The 12,803-nt window shown below is 36.2% G+C and overlaps 1 protein-coding gene across 1 annotated transcript in view; it reads left to right on the top strand.

Moving 5' to 3' along the window:
- Positions 1 to 4,921: 4,921 nt before the first annotated feature.
- LOC105536838 (palmitoyl-protein thioesterase 1-like) overlaps positions 4,922 to 12,803 on the top strand; it is an 11,590-nt gene continuing 3,708 nt past the window's right edge. Inside the window, exon 1 of the mRNA XM_011976304.1 lies at positions 4,922 to 4,941. The gene's annotated coding sequence lies outside the window, so the exon portion shown is untranslated. The remainder of the gene's footprint in view (positions 4,942 to 12,803) is intronic.

Below are 12,803 nucleotides of genomic sequence, written 5' to 3'. Positions count from 1 at the left end.
CTCCAATCTATAACCCAAATGTAAATGTTAAGAAAATAAGAAATAAAACAAACTAAATTGAAAGCTAGTAGGATGGAAATAATAAATACTAAAGCAGAGGAAATTAAAATCAAGAATGAAAAAACAATAAAGAAAAATCAATGAAACCAAAAGTTCATTCTTCCAAAAGATAACAAAATTGACAGATCTTTAGCTAGATTAAGAAAATGTGGAGAGGAATAAAAGTACTAGAATCATAGATGAAGGGGGAGACTTTATAACCAATTTTACAGGAATATAAAGGATTATAAGGTATCACTATGAAGAATTGTCCAGCAATAAACTGGATAATCTAAATGAAATGGACAAATTCCTAGAAGCACACAAATAATGTTAGCTAATTTAGAAAAAATCGGAAATCTTAATAGACCTATACCAATAGAGATTGAATTATTTATTTAAAACTCCACCAAGGGGCCAGGTGCAGTGGCTCATGCCTGTAATCCCAGCACTTTGGGAGGCCGAGGTGGACAGATCATGAGGTCATGAGATCGAGACCATCCTGTCTAACACAGTGAAACCCCGTCTCTATTAAAAATACAAAAAAAGTAGCTGGGTGTGGTGGCGGATGCCTGTAGTCCCAACTATTCCGGAGGCTGAGACAGGAGAATGGCATGAACCCGGGAGCCAGAAATTGCAGTGAGCTGAGATTGTGCCACTGCATTCCAGCCTGGGTGACAGAGCGAGACTCTGTTTCAAAAAAAAAAAAAAAAAAAAAAGTTCCACCAAGGAAATTCTTGAAGCAGATGTCTTTACTGGTCAATTCTATTTGATGTTTAAACAAATAACATCAATCTTTCTCAAACTCTTTCAACAATGTGAAGAGAAGGGAACATTTTCTAACTCATTCTAGGAAGGCAGGATTGCTCTCACAACAAAGTAAGATAAAAATACTACAAGATAAAAAAAACTCCAGACTAATAGTCCTAATAAATGTTGATACAGAAATCCTCAACAAAATACTAACAAACCTATTTCAGCAGCATATGGAAAATACATGCAGCATGATTAATTGGGATTTATTTCTGGTATGCAAAAATTGTTAAACAATAAAAAATTACTCAAGGCAATACCACATGCACAGTGTTAAGAGAAAAGAAACACGTGATTACCTCAATCAGTGTAGAAAAACATTTGGCAAAATTCAAAACCATTTCATGATAAAAGCACTCAACAAACTAAGAATAGAAGAAAACTATCTCAAATAATAAAATTCAAATAGGAAAACCCCACAGGTAACATTATACTTAATGGTAAAATAAAAAAAGTTTCTTCTTTAAGATCAGAAATAAGACAAGGATCCTTGCTTTTGCCACTTCTAACAAAGCTTTGAAAATTCTAGTAAGAGTAATTAGACATAACAAATCATCTTATATATAAAAAAAGAGGTAACATGATCTCTTTTAATGAATAACAAATCTTATTTTTAGAACACTCTAAAGGTTGTGAACACACATAATATCTGTCAGAATTCATTTACCAAATCAGCAGAGTTGCAGGCTATAAAATCATTAAACAAATGTCAGTGGAATTTCTTTACATTAACAATAAAGAATCCAAAAAAAAAAGGCTACCAGAGCAATTCCATTCTCAATGGGAAAAGAAAAAAAAAAAAACGTACATAGGAATTGATATGGTTTACATATGGTTTCCCCTCACCAAAAATTATTCTGGATTTCGTTCTCCAATATGGCAGTGTTGGGAAGTGATACCTAGTGAGAGAAGTTTGGGTCATGGGGGCAGATTCCACATGAATAGATCAATATCCTTCTGTGGGGTTAAGTTCTTCCTCTCACAGAAATGGTTTAATTCCCAAAAGAATGGGAATTAAAAGAATATGGCTCCCTAATTCTATTCTTTGCTCTTTCACCATGTGATCCCTTTGCATACATCTGCTCCTGTTCTGTTTTCTGTCATGAAGGAAAGCAGTCTGAGGCCCTGACCAAGATGCAGCTGCACAATCTTGGACTTTTCAGCTACCAGAATTGTGAGCCAAATAAACCTTTTTTTCTTATAAAATATCCCACCCTAACTAACTAGTCTGTGACAGCAACACAAAGTGGACTACGAAAGTGAGTACTGAGGAGCGGAGTATACCTACACAGATACCTGAAAATGTGAAAGTGGCTTTGGATTGTGTGACATGTCATAGCTGAATGAATTTGGAAGAGCAGGGTGGAAAAATCCTATATTGCAGTGAATATAGCAGTAATGGAGATTCTGTTAGGGGCTTAGAAGATGAACTGGGACTTCTTAGATAATTATTGAGGGATTGTGACCAAAATGCTGTTAGGAGTGTAGACAGTGAAAGCCATTTTGACAAGGACTCAAATGGAAATGAAGAAAAAATTATTGGATGCTAGAGCAAAAGTCACACTTTTTATACCTTACCAAAGAACTTGGCTGCATTATCCATGGCCTAGGACTTGGTGGAAGGCCAATTTAAGAGTGATGAATATTTGGCAGAACAAATTTCTAAGCAGAAAATCATTCAGACAGCTGCTTTTTTACTTTTAACTTCAAATAGTTAAGATTTAGGAGCAAAGGCATAACCTAAAGTTATAATTTATAAGGATTTGGCATATTCCAAGCCTGGACATGTGGTAGAAAATGAAAAAGAATTTTCAGGAGAGTAATCCAAGGTTGTCACATTGCAACCACTTGCTAAAGAGATTAACAAAGATAAAAGGAACCTAAGTGTTAATGCTCAAAACAATGAAGGAAAGGCCCAGGAGTCATTTCAGAAATCTTTGATGCTGGATCTCCCATCAAAGACCCAGAGGTCTAGTAGGACCAAACTGTTTCAAGGAACAAATTGAGATGCTAGTGCCTTGTGCTGCCTTGAAACTCTGCTCCCCACATTTTGGCCACACTAACTGGAACAGCTGTGGTTTATGTTGACAAAAAGAGTCAAACTCTGTAAAATATTTGAAGAAATCTATTATGAGCCAAATATGAGTGACCATGGCCCATGACACAGCCCTCAGGAGGTCCTGAGAACATATGTCCATGGTGTTTGGGATACAGCTTGGTTTTATATATTGTAGGGAGGCATGAGACACCAATCAAGTACATTTAAGAAGTACATTGGTTTGGTTCAGAAAGGCGGGACAACTCAAAGCAGGGGCTTCCAGGGTATAGGTAAATTTAAACATTTTCTGGTTGACAATTGGTTGAGTTTATCTGAAGACCTGGGATGAAAGAAAATGTTCAGGTTAAGATAAAGAATTGTGGAGACCAAGTTTTATCGTGCAGATGAAGCTCTCAGATAGCAGACTTCAGAGAGAGCAGGTTGTAAAATGTTTCTTATCGGACTTAAAAGGGTGCCTGGCTCTTAGTTGATTATCTTCTGGATCGGGAAAGGAAGGAAGGAAAATAAAGGGGAAGGGGATTCTCTATAGAATGTAAATTTTTCCCACAAGAGACTTTGCAGGGAAATTCCAGGGTATGGCAAGAAAATATATTTGGGGATAAAACATATTGATTTTTTTCCCTTGTATGCCAGAGTTAGATTGGAAAGTAAATCATGATATACAGGGTTAAATAAAACCCATCTGATGAGAATTTATGGTTTGTAGGGCATGACTCCCCAGACCACTTAGAAAGGAGTTTGGGCAAGATTAAAAAAAAAAAAATCAGAGTTTAGTCCTCACTTACATGACTCCGGGAACAACTTGGGTCGTTTCTCCAAAGGATGCAAGGTCTAAGTCTTGGCAGCATTCGTGTATATGTGGTGTTAATTCTGCTGGATAGAAGAATACAAGAGCTATGAGGGTGTAGAGGTGATGTAGAACTTTGCTCTTTAGTTCAGCTAAAAGTGGGTTCTTGTCACATCACCAGGAAGAATTAGGAATGCAGACACATTGAAGGGTGAGGGGGACAGAATTTATTGGGCAAAAAAGGAAAAGAAGGGAAAAAAACCAAAACTCCCAGCAAAGCAAGAGGGACTCCTGCTAACAGGCCCTCTACCTCACAGATTAATTCTAGGCAACACACAGGAACTGAAGAGTCTAGGATCCTCCCCACACTGCACACAGCACAAACTTCCCGTAGCTCCACCCCATTCTCCCAGTACGCAGGGAAGTCAGAGATTCTCTGGGGACCCTCCCCTTATATGCCTCCTGTATCTATCAGAGGCTTGGTGTTCTCCACTGAGATTAAAAAGAATGTATAAAAAAAATGTGGGCCCAGGAAGACACTTTTCACAGGTGTAAAGCCCCAACAGAGAGCTTCTACTAGGACAATACCAAGCAAAAATGTGCGGCCTGTTAGATTATGTTTTGCCTAAAGCTGCCTCCTTACATATTTTAAGTTTGGGCTAAATGTTTCTCTGTATATCATGAACTACAGCCTAATGTAAGTGTAAACAAACCGTAGCCTACTTTTGCGTCAATCGTCAAGTTTTGGTCAGTCAAATGTGGCCAGATATTTGAAATTTATTCAAATAAGGCAAAAGCCTAGCTATAACCAATCCAGCAGTTTCTGTACCTCACTTTCATTTTCTATACATCACGATTCTTTATTGTCCATAAATCTTCTTTTACCATGGAGCTGCGCTGCAGTCTCTTAGCCTACTCTGGCTCAGGAGGCTGCCTGATTCACAAATCATTCATTGCTCAATTAAACTCTTTTACATTTAATTCAGCTGAAGTTTTTGTTTGTTTGTTTGTTTTTGTTTTAACAGATGGCATCAGAAGTGGGATCCAAAGTAGAGCTTCCAGTGACACCCAGGAGTGCTGAGTGACCAAGCAAGGTACCTGTCAGGCCCATTATGTCCATTGCTCTCTTGGAGCAGTTGGTTATCATGGTAAGTTCTCTCTCAGATTCAGAAGCTCCACAGATTTGTGGTTTGAGCTCTCCAAGTTTCTATGAGCCCATTTCTAATCCAAACTGCATTTGGAAGTCATGACAGAAACTGAACTGGGTCCAGAATCAAATTAGATCTGGTAATTAAGTGGCTTGGATCCGGTTAGAGGCCCCTTACATCTGACTGGGTCAGAAGAAAACCAGTAGTAAATGGCAATAATGTGAGGATAAAATTTGACTTTCTCTCTTGAACAAGATTTTCATGCAACTTTAAAGAATAATGAATGAATTTTGTTCACCTTTGAATAAACTACAGAAAAAAAGGAAAGACAGGACAAAATATTGTTTGGAAAGCTAAGTCTTCCCTCTATTAATGAGTAAAGGTTTTTGCCTTTTCAAAATTTTCAAATTATCATTTTGGCTAAATAAATAACTTATGGTGACGTGGAATCCTATTCTATAATATTAAGTGTTTTAAATCTTTAACCTAATTGACAGGCTTCCCAAAATCAAATTTCAGCTTCAAAATTAAGTAGTTTTTGACCTCTAACTGTGGGATGCTCCAGCGGGCCCATGAAGCATCCAAAAGAGAGGTAAACAGAATTATTTGACATGTTAAATTACAAGAGAAGCATTGTCAAAATAAGAAATAACGTTTAACCTTTTTCAGGCTGTATTTCAGTAAATGTTATTAATATATGTTGTAAAATTATATGAGATTTATCCAATTCTAATATGTTTGAGTATATGCTATCAATCATGATTATGGTTATTATGTTGTAATTGTAGGCCACAGAAATAACCAAATTTCCTTGTCATTTGTGTCTTTAACTATAATTATTTAAAGTCATTTTCACAGTTCATTGCTTAATGTTGATGCAGTTTCTGAAAACTTCACAAGCATACAGAATCCTAGAATATGGCGTCTTTTAGGAGGTTTATGAAAGGATGGAAAGGACCCTGAAAAGCACTCTTGAATACATGTTTCTGATAACTTCAGAATCATATCATTTGGACTGGGTAAGAATTCCTGGAACTTGGGTGAAAAGACTGATTTATAAAACTGCCAACCCAAGTAGTACAAAAATTAATTGAACACCAAGAAAATACTTTGCCAGATTTTCATGCTAAATCAGCCAATATTGAAACTGAACACCATGGTGTAAGTCAAATTACCTGTGATAACCCATCAGTTATCAGTGCTATGCACCTAAATTGAAGAAACAACTGGTATTCAAGAGGACATAAGTCCAATGTTAAGCATGGACTCTTGGAAAACCGGGACAGCCACCTTGTACTTCTTGAGTTCTTAAACTTTTAGTTATTAAAAGTTATGCATTCCATGACTAATCATGGAAAAAATAAAATGATCCAAATTAAATATATATTCGTTTGGTGACTTCTCAATTGCTAAAATAGTTTCTGACCAATGTTTGGTTTGTCAAACCCATATTGCTGGGAAGACAATGCTTCAGGTACATTCTGTTACCTGATGGCCCATGGAAACATTTATAGAGGGATTTCATTCAATTATCATTTCCAATGCATGTTTTCTGGTTTTATAAGAGCTTTCTCATGCAAGAGGGCTAATTTTACAAGAGTATTGTGTTATGCCACAGTGTATTTTCACCAGGTAAATAAAGCTTTTCATGGTTCACTGACTGAGAACAGTAAACCTCTTCTTAATTGAGAACCTGAATATTGGATCTTCTGAAAACATCAGAAGAAGGCTTCCCTTGCCATTCACATTGCAGCAAAACTTCAGGACCTTGAATGCTGGGTTCATAATTTCACAACTGAGAAGGGTCCCTCCACACTTCTTGGAACTGTACACCTAGACCAAACTAAAATAGAGTCACTCTTGCTAAATGTAACATAATCAAACTAAGACTTTAAGGAAACAAGCAAATCCTAGAAAAGATCAGGTTTTTGTATTTTTTTCTCCTGTAAACAGTACCTTCCAACATAAGGAGGTACCCTCTACTCTAACACTTACAAACAATAATAATAATAATAACCTGACATCCTTGTTTTCACCTTACAAAACACACTACTCTGCTATTTCCTAGTGGGTTTCAAGACGAAATAAGTACTTTTGCAGTGATGACAGTGAAATCAATGACTAAAGTTTTTGTCAATCTCCCACAATTTAGAGAATGACCAAAAGGGGGGAATTGTTAAATCAAGTTTATCCTGAATTGATGGGATCAATCATACTCCAAAACTTGACATCGCACAATATATCCATGTAACAAACCTACGCATGTACCTCCACTATAGAAAGCCGTATGGTGGTTCTTAAAAAAAATAAATATAGAATTATCATATGGCCCAGAAATTCCACTTCCAGGTATATACATGTCTCAAATAATTAAAAACAGAGACTCAAATAGATATTTGTACAGCAGTGTTCATAGCGGCATTACTCATAATAGCCCAAAAGTGGAAGAAATCCAAATACCCATGGACAGATAAATGGATACACAAAATGTGCTATATACATACAATGAATATTATTCAGGCTTCAAAAGAAAATGGAGTTTTGATACATGTTACAATATGGATTAAACTTGAAAACATTATGCTAAGTGAAAAAAACCAGACACAAAAAGATAATTTGTGTTTTATTTTACACATATGTGGTTTCTAGTGTAGTCAAATTCACAGAATAAAAATGTGTAAAGGTGGTTCCCAAGGTCTAAAGGGAGGGATAAATGGGAAGTTTTTGATTAATGGTGCAGGGTTGCAGTTTGGGAATATAAAACTCTTCTTGAGAAGAATGGTTGTGATGGTTGCACGATGACGTGCAAGTACTTAGTGCCACTATACTGTTCATTTAGAAACAGTTAAAATAGTACAAGTTATGTATACTCTATGGTAACTTTTTAAGGATATTAAGGCAATTCTATGAACAACCTTATGCCAATTAATTTGACAACTTAGATGAAATGGATGAATTATTTGAAATACAGAAACTAGTAAACTCACTCAAAAAATACATAATATGAATAAACTTACAGCTATTTAATTAATTAAAATTGTAGTGAAAAATCTTACCAAGAAAACACTGAGTCAAATTCCTCACTGATGGATTTTACCAAATATTTAATACCAATTCTACTTTAACTTGTCCAAATAATGAATCAGAGGAAGTACTTCTCCAACCATTTTATGAGAAAAGCACCACCCTGTCAACCTAAAAAGAAGAAACCAAAGCAAAATTAATATAAGGAGAGAGTCTATTTGGGCCAAACTTGAGCATTGCAACCCTAGAACATATATTAAAGTTGCCGAATGTGCACTCTGATTAACAGCAGTTACACTTGGCTTTTTAAAGACAAAAAATGGGTGACAGGGAATGGACTAATACAGTATTGTTTTTCAGGAATTCTTAGTGGTTTACAGAAATAACATTGATTAATGATTGGCTATGTATTACTAAACTATAAGGTGTGGATTACAATGTCTTGCATGAATTAGGTGAATTTTATAGCTACTTGTAACAGTAGCATGCACTTTCAAGAAATAAATACGTAGCTTCAAGGGGAAAGTGAAACATGATTTCTGTTGCATTTAATGTCTCTCTGGACCTGCTAACTAAAATAATTTGCATTCCTCAGATAGAAGTTATTTTCTTTCCTTAACCCTGATACCAAAATCAGTCAAAGGCATTATAAGAAAGGAAAATAAAAAGAAAAACTATAGATAAGTATCCCATAAGAACACCAATGTAAAATTATAAAAAATTAGTAAATTGTACACAACAATATTTTAAAAGTATAAAAAAACACAATCAGTTGGTATTTATCCTAGTAATGCATGTTTATATTCACATTTAAAACCGATTAAAGTAATTCTGCATATTAATAACACAAAGACAAACACATAACCATCTGAATAGTTCCTGAATAAATTATGTCAAAATTCATCATCCATTCTTCATGAAAATTCTCAGCAAACTAGGAACAGAAGGAAAGTTCTTGAACCTGATGGGAACTTCCTTAACCTAATGATGGGCATTTAAGAAAAACATGCAAGTAATATCATACTTGACCATGAAAGACTCAATTGTTCTCCTTAAGATTAGAAAAAACACAGAAAGATTTGCTCTTTGCACTTCAATTCAGCATTAAATTAGAGATTTGGCCAGTGGCATATAACAAGACACGGAAATAAAAGGCAATTATATTTGGAAGGAAGAAGTAAAACTCTTTTTTTCTCAGACAACATGATCACATATTTTAAAAATCTAAAGGAATATAATAATTTGTGTGTGTAGCAAGGTTGCAGAGTGCAAGATTGGTATACATTGTATACATTGGTATTTGAGTATACTAACAATGAAAATGGGATATTGAAATTTTAAAAATTACTATTCATAATGGAATCAAAAATAAAAATACTTAAAAGTAAATCTGGCAAAATATGTGAGAGACATACACATTTAAAACTACTAAACCATGGGCCAGGTCCGGTGGCTCAAGCTTGTAATCCCAGAACTTTGGGAGGTTGAGGCAGGTGGATCATGAGGTCAGGAGATCAAGATAATCTTGGCTAACATGGTGAAACCCCGTCTCTACTAAAAATACAAAAAAAATTAGCCGGGCGTGGTGGCGGGTGCCTGTAGTCCCAGCTACTTGGGAGGCTGAGGCAGGGGAATGGCATGAACCTGGGAGGCAGAGCTTGCAGTGAGCCGAGATCAAGCCACTGCACTCCAGCCTGGGCAAAAGAGCAAGACTCCATGTCAAAAACCAAACAAACAAACAATCAAACAAAAAAACCAAAAACTACCAAACCATGATAAATAAATGAAATAAGACCGAAATAAACTGAGAAATATACTTTGTAAGCGAATCAGATGTTTTAACACTGTTAAGATATAATTTGTTTTTAAACTTATGTATAACTTCAATGCAATCCAAGTTAAATTTCTAACGTGTTTTTATAGAAATCAACAAACTGATTATACAATTTACATGGAAACGTAAAGCCCCTACAGTAATTAAATAAATTTTGAAAAAGAACAAAGTTGGAAGGCTAAACCTATTTAATTTCAATAATTATTATAAAGCTACAGTTATCAAAACAGTATGGGATTAGCCAAATTACAGAGAAATAGATCCATGGAACAAAAAGTCTAGAAATGAACCCACACCTATAGAGACAACTGATTTTTACACAGGATTAAAGGCATTTAACCATTAAATGGAGGAAACATAGTTTTGTAAAGACATAAGGATGGAGTAATTGGATATCTCTATGTAAATATTATAAACTTTTTAAAAATTTTAGTTTTTGTGGATACATAGTAGGTATATATATTTATGGTGTACATGAGATATTTTGATACGTGCATGCAATGTATAGTATTCACATTATGGAAAATGAGGTATCAATCCCCTCAAGCATTCATTCTTGGTGTTACAAACAATCCAATTATATTATTTTAGTTGTTTAAAAATGTACAATTAAATTATCATTGACTATAGTCACCCTGTTGTGCTATCATATAGTAGGTCTTATAGATATTAGGTCTTATAGAGTACTATTCAGCCATAAAAAAGGATGAGATTCTGTCATTGGCAAATACTATAAACTTTGATCCACCCTCATACCATATACAAAAATTCTTCTAAAACAGATTACAGACCTAAATGTAAATCCTAAAACTAGAAAACTTTAGAAGAAAAAAATAATCTTTGCAACATTGAGTTAGAAAAAGATTTTTGATTTGACAGAAAAAAATACAATATATAAAATAAAAATTAATATATTTGACTTCATCAGAATTTAAAATTGTTGCTTTTTGAAAGACACAATTAAGATAATTAAAACAAAAGTCATAGACTAAGAAAAGATCTTTGAAAATTATATAATTGATGAAGGACTTGTATCCAGAATATACAAAGAAAAGTAAAAAACTTAACAATAAGGAAACAAACAACCTAATAAAAATCAGTAAATATTTGAACCAAGAAAAGTACATAAATGGCAAACAAGCACCTAAAAAGGTGTTCAACATCATTAGGCATAGTGAAAACGCAAATTCAACTGCAATGACAACACTGAAAACTTACTACAATAGCTAACATTGAAAAAGACTGACCATACCAAGTGTTGTTAAAGATGTGTGCAGAAACTGGAACTCTTACTGCTAGTCAGAATGCAAAATGGTACAACCCTTTTGGAAAATAGTTTTGTTACCAGAAACAGGTCCTGATCCTGATCTCAAGAGAAGGCTCTTGGACCTTGCACAAGAAAGAATTTGGGGTGAATCTATAGAGTAAATAAAAGCAAGTTTATTAAGAAAGCAAAGAAATGAAAGAATGGTTACTACACAGGCAGAGCAGCAGCATGGGCTGCTCAACTGAGTATACTTATAGTTATTTCTTGATTATATACTAAATAAGGGGTGGATTATTCATGAGTTATGCAAGAAAGGTGTGAATGATTCTTGGAACTGAAGGTTCCTCCCCCTTTTACACCACATAGGGATACTTCCTGGTGTTCCCATGACATCTGTGAACTGTTGTGTGCTAGTGGAAGTCTTTTAGCATGCTAATGCATGATAATTAGCATATAATGAGCACTGAGGATGACCAGACATTCATCCCCTTCTAGATATTCATGGGTTTTGGCCAGCTTCTTTATGGCAAATTGTTTTATCAGCAGGGTCTTAGTGACCTGTATCTTGTGCTGACCTCCTATGTCATCCTGTGATTAGAATGCCTAACCTCTTGGGAATGCAGCCCAGCAGGTCTCAGCCTTATTTCACCCAGCCCCTAATCAAGATGGAGTAATTCTGGTTCAAACACCTCTGACAGTGTCACAATTTCTCGTAAATTTAAACACATAGCTAACATCTGATCCAGCTATTCTACTCCTAGATATAGATCTAAGGAAAAATGAAATATTATCCATACAAAGACATGTACATGAATATTCATAGCACTTTTGTATATAAAAGCCAAAAATGGAAACTAATTTGTCTATCAAGAGATGAATAGATGAACAAATTGTGGAGTATTCATAGGATGAAATAATACTCAGACATGAAGAGAAATAAATTGGGGCACACCCAAGATGGCCAAAAAGGAACAGCTCCAGCCTCCAGCTCCCAGCATGAGCCACACAGAAGATGGGTGATTTCTGCATTTTCAACTGAGGTACCGGGTTCATCTCACTGGGGCGTGTTGGACAGTCAGTGCTGGTCAGTGAGAGCTGAAGCAGGGCGAGGCATCGCCTCACCTAGGAAGCACAAGGGGGAAAAGAATTCATTTTCCTAGCCAAAGGAAATTGAGACACACAACACGTGGAAAATTGGGTAACTCCCACCCTAATACTGTGCTTTACCAAGGGTCTTAAAAACAGCACACCAGATTATATCCCACACTTGGCGAAGAGGGTCCCATGCCCACAGAGCCTCTCTCATTGCTAGTACAGCAGTCTGAGATCTAACTGCAAGGTGACAGCAAGGCTGGGGGAGGGGCGCCTGCTATTGCTGAGGCTTAAGTAGGTAAACAAAGCCGCCAGGAAGCTCAAATTGGGTGGAGCCCACCACAGCTCAAGGAGGCCGGCCTGCTTCTGTAGACTCCTCCTCTGGGGATAGGGCATAGCTAAACAAAAAGCAGCAGAAACCTCGGCAGAGGTAAATGCCCCTGTCTGACAGCTTTGAATAGAGGAGTGGATCTCCCAGCATGGAGGTTGAGATCTGAGAATGGACAGACTGCCTGCTCAAGTGGGTCCCTGACCCCTGAGTAGTCTAACTGGAAGACATCCCCCACTAGGTGCAGACTGACACTTCACACCTGACACGGCAGGGTACACCCCTGAGACGAAGCTTCCAGAGCAAGAATCAGATAGCAACACTCGCTGTTCAGCAATATTTTATCTTCTGCAGCCTCTGCTGCTGATACCCAGGCAAATAGTGTCTGGAGTAGACTTCAAGCAAACTCCAA

This window comes from Mandrillus leucophaeus, unplaced genomic scaffold (assembly GCF_000951045.1).
Source record: "Mandrillus leucophaeus isolate KB7577 unplaced genomic scaffold, Mleu.le_1.0 Scaffold1639, whole genome shotgun sequence".
NCBI lineage: Eukaryota > Metazoa > Chordata > Mammalia > Primates > Cercopithecidae > Mandrillus > Mandrillus leucophaeus.
This window is presented reverse-complemented; position numbering and strand designations above follow the sequence as displayed.